Source organism: Rattus rattus, chromosome 4, assembly GCF_011064425.1.
Source record: "Rattus rattus isolate New Zealand chromosome 4, Rrattus_CSIRO_v1, whole genome shotgun sequence".
In the NCBI taxonomy this organism is placed as follows: domain Eukaryota; kingdom Metazoa; phylum Chordata; class Mammalia; order Rodentia; family Muridae; genus Rattus; species Rattus rattus.
This window is the reverse complement of record NC_046157.1, coordinates 66,485,117-66,490,275: the sequence shown is the minus strand read 5'-3', so window position 1 is coordinate 66,490,275 and position 5,159 is coordinate 66,485,117.

Here is a 5,159-nt window from a genome sequence, read left to right as displayed (position 1 = left end):
AGGCCATGAAAAAGTACCAAAGCACGGCGCTGGCTATGAAGAGGGATCTATTAGAAATCTTGCTCTCCAAAAAGCCTCTGATTAATTATTGATTTGTGTTGCTCACAACTTCACTTTCTCAGAGGTAAAGAAGCAGTAAGGTTATTTGGCCTCTTAGAGCCTCCTCCCTTAATGTTTCCAAGTCCCCAGTCTTGATTCACAGAGGACTGTGACTTTCCATTCATTTTGCCATTCTACTAGAACTCATTGTTCATTCTCATGTGTGACCAGCTTGTCTCCTTTCAGACAGTCATTCACAATTTCTATCCATAGAGAAAGGAGAGCCTAGATTTCAAATGGCAAAGAAGCATTACAGGACTATAGTTGCTGTTTCCTGGGTCCAGGATGGATATTCCTAATTGGCCTACACACCCTTTGTCTTCAATCACATACTTGTCTTGATGTGGTTTTCTAAAACATTTCCTCAATGTGGGCTCCAACTGGGGCAGACTAAATGTTTTGTTCAGTATAATCTCAACCTCAGAATGCCTGATTCTGGCAGAAGCCACTGTTCAAAACAACTCACAAGTTCACAATTGCGTATACGTTGGCCAATATGCTTCAGAATGGTCTCTTGGCAAATCCTAGCCACTCACACATATACTTAAACTGAATGTTCATCAGAGCCAACTTGAATCATGTCTGAGACCACAGTAGAGGCTCTAGTTGCTCAAGCTAGAAAACACTGGCATCCTGGTTACGAAAACAAAGAGATCAGCACCTATGGAAGGTAATATGTAGAGAACGCCCAACAGAGACAATTTTCCCTTATACAAAATGTGGTATTTTGTTATCATTATGGTCACACACCTGGGAGAAAGCTGAGCTTATGCTTGAAAAAGAAAATAAAATTTAAGGATTTGGTAGAAGTAACTCCTTCCTTTCTTTCTTTTTTCACATTACATTCTGATTGCTGTGCCCTCCAGGTTCTCCCCTCATACCTCTCCCCACCATGATCATCCCCCTCTCCTCCGGGAAGGTGGAGGCACCTCTGGGCATTTCCTCATCCTGGCACATCAAGTCTCTGCAGATCTAGGCACATATTCTCCTACAAGAACAGACAAGGCTACATATTCCAGAGAAAGGCAAAAGCTTAGGAATATCTCTGGCTCCAGTTGAAGACTGACCTGCACATTTTCTCTCTTTTCAATTCCACGATATGTTAATGTAATGCTTGTAACAAAATAGGCTTTTAAAATAATACACGGATGGAAAAATACTATTAGAGTTACATCATAAAAACTGTAGGAAGACTGTCTGTGTGTCCCATGAGAACCCACCACCTACTTAGCAGGAACATAACCAAATTAAGCCATAATACAAATAAAAATCACAAACAACAAACCCTACTAAAATTTGTATTATGTGCCTTGGAAGCTCAGATATATAAATGAAGAAAAATGTTCCAATTACTCTTATTTTTCTCTGGGGAACTGTAACAGATGGATTATAAAGATGAATCCATGATAAACATCTAAATGTGGTTACTACCTTCTGTGCTTTCTTGGTTCATACTTTTATTGTTTTCTTTCTCTTTGTAACAGGCGAAACTTTTTCTGAAGCAATGAAGAACTTACAGCTGCACTGAATATTATATAGTTACATATTTTTCTTTATTGTAGGTGTCTCTTTTAAATGGTAGAGAAAACAAATAGAGGAGAAGTTCATGTTGGAAAAGAAAAAGGAAATACAGCTTAAAACAAATAAAATGGAAAGCTTTTTGCATAAAATTTCTTAGGAAAATGGGAGCTAGTGAACTAATTACTTAGATTCTGATTCCTTTTCAGCATATTCTTTCTCTCCTATCTATCTATCTATCTATCTATCTATCTATCTATCTATCTATCTATCTATCTATCTATCTATCTATCTACCTATCTATCTAATCTATAGATATCTGTTTTTCAATAGATAGATATAGATATTTATCTATAGACAGATAGATAGATCATTTTATATATTATTTGCTCATATGTATGTATGTGGGATATTTTAAACTTCTGATCCTAAAATTATAGGTGTGTACCACCATGCCAAGCTTGTAGCAGATAGTTAACAGTATTACGAAGAAAGAAGAGCTGAAAATAAATGTCTATGTTAGTAAGAGTAAAGCTACTGAAAGCAGAACAGAACCTCTACCTTGGGTCCATAAGTAGTGACCATCAAATGATGTACTTCGGCAGTATGAAGGGACATTCACACACATGGTGCCATAGGAGATCAAAAGATGCTTCTAGGGACAGAAAGAGACCTTCATTGTCCTCTTGAAACTCGATAATCAATCCCCTTAGAAGTATAAATCAGGAGGTAAAATGGTTCCCTCCAGAGGAACATTACAGAATATTCTTTTGCATCAAGATCAACATAAAACAGCATTGCAAATGTAGACTGTTTACTTTGCTAAAATAATATCATGGAATGTCAAAACTATGTGGTGTTGAACCCAGGCATTTTACGAATGTGTCCTGACCTTAAAATGTAATAGCACATGCTTAATGTTTCTACACAAATTCATATGACTTTGCCAAGTAAGTTATAGAAAAAGTAAGTTGTACCTAGAAGATGAAGCTGTCTTCATGTCTATTGGACACATTTATCTTCACAAATTCATCAAAATATTTGGAAGTTTTTAATTCATACTAAAAATATTTAGGGCAAGTTATCTTCTAACTAATTTTACATTTAGAATATTTATATTTGGGAGATGTCATCTTCTATAATTATTAAAGTTGACCAGACTGTGGTAGTTTGTTTAAATCTATACATATACATTTTACATTAAACATGACAATTATTTGTGCCTTATTTCATTATAAACTGTATCACATGGGGCTGGAGAGATGGTGGAACACCTAAGGAACATCCATCCCTTGCAGGGGACCTGAGTTCAGTCTCCAGTATCCATATAGTGCCTTAGAACGACCTGGAATTCTAGCTCTTGGATATTTGCGGCTTTCTTCTGCTCTCTTCTCGCATCCACCCACAAACTTATGCATAGAAAAGCAACAGAGAGTTAAAAATAAATTATAATGAAACTTTTATTAAAAGATATTTCAGGAATGTTTTTAATTCTTAATTAAAATATAATTACATCATTTCCGCCTGCTTCTCCTCCCTCCTTTCCATCTCACAGCATATCACCCCTGTCTCTGTTCCCTCCAAATGCATGCCCTCCATGGTTCCTTTTTGTTACTTTACATATATTCATGTATACGAATATAAATACAACTTGCTAGGTCCATTTGGTGTGGTTTATATGTATATGATTTTACCTCCTAATCTCCTATAGAACAGATTATGCACTTCTGAGCACTAAATGGCTTTTCCAGTCTAAATTCCTCCCACAATCCTCTCCAAAATATTTTCAATTCAGAAACACTGCACAACACTGGTGCCAATCTCTGCCCTGCTTTGTTTTCCGCTGTTGGGATAAAACCAAAACCAGTTTGTGGAGGAAAGGTCCTATTTCAGTGTACACCAGCAAGGAGAGTCAACAAAGTGTTCAGGGTAGGAACTCTGAGGTAGCAAATGAAAGGGAGCCCATAAGGAAATGATACTACTGGCTGACTTTCTCTGGCTCTGACAATCCAGAACCACCTGCCCAGGGGTGGCACCATGCAAAATGGGAGTGATCTTCCAACTCCCACATCAATCATGAATCAAGAAAATGCCCATAGGCAGCCAATAGGTTAGCCTACTGTAGTATTTTGAAGTATCTGTGTCATGTCAACAAAAGAACTATCCAGAACTATCCTTTTATTTTATAATATGAAATTTTTGACACTCTATACTGAAAGTCTGTAACTGTTTTTCATTGTACAAGGTTCATAGTTAAGAAACTCTACATTTACATTTTGGAAATTATGGAAACTAGTAGACTGAGAACTCTTGAAGTACAATGGAATGCATTTTTCACTCTGAGATGGCCATGGTGACAAGCAGACAAGTTGGTAAAAATCAGAAAACCATTCTGCAATAGAATGATGAACAACAGAGAATACCAAAATTTATACTTTCCCCTCCAACATTGTTGCAACATCCTTCTGTATTTCCTCTTAAGGGTGTATTTGTTGTGACCTAGTAACTAAAGAGACAGCATCCTCTAGAGCCATTTAAATACCTGTTTGGTTTTGCTAATAATATAAACCCAAATTAAAGGTCAGACAATTTCTCTGATGAAAGAGAGACTGTGGAAGAATCCAGGAAATCTGCAGCTCTCCAATAACATTGACCTGAAATTCCCCAATAACATTTATCTGAAATGTCTATGATGCTGATCTCTGAATCCTGCATTTCTCTAATGAGCGGATGTCAGTGTCAAGGAGGTAAGGTTGGCATAGCTTCACGCACATCTGCTTCCATTTCTTATCCTAAGTGCTCCTGAGACACCCAATTAATAGGCCTTCCCAACATTACGGCAAGATCAATGTAAAACTCACTCTCGGTGCATTTTGGGGGATATGCCATTTGCTGCTTAATTAAACCTGGGATGGTCACCCAAATTCAGGACTGTGACATTTCCAGCTCTCTCTGTAACTCTCAAAATCACAAACATCCTAGAAGACTTTCCACTGAAATCCGTGATTCTGACACATGCCCTTATTTATGCAATTAAGAGCTACCACTATTTTCCTCCACATTTAAATTGAAATTATATTTCTGGAGTCACCTTTGAGGGATTTATTCTTAATATCAGAGAGATATCAAGCGGTTCTATGCAGCTTATTCTTAAAAACAACTTATATTAAATTCTGTCTAAACTTCGATGAAATTCCTTTTTAACTTTTATACTTATCCGACAGATTCCATAATATGTGGCAGATTACAATTTGTCAAAATTCCCCATGTCTCAACTTGAAACTTAGAATATGGCTTCTCTTTTCCTAATGTGAGGGCTATTTATGTCAACACAAGCTACAGTCATTGGAAATGAGAGAACACCAGCTGAGAAAAATGCTTCCAAGAGATCAGAAGATCAGACTACAGGCAATTCTATGCAGTATTTTCTTAGTGATTGATATGGAATGGTCTATCCCACTGTGGGTGTGGGCATCCCTGGACTGGTGGTCTTTGGTTGTGGAAGAGAGTACACTGAGCAAACTGCCTGGAGCAAGCCAATA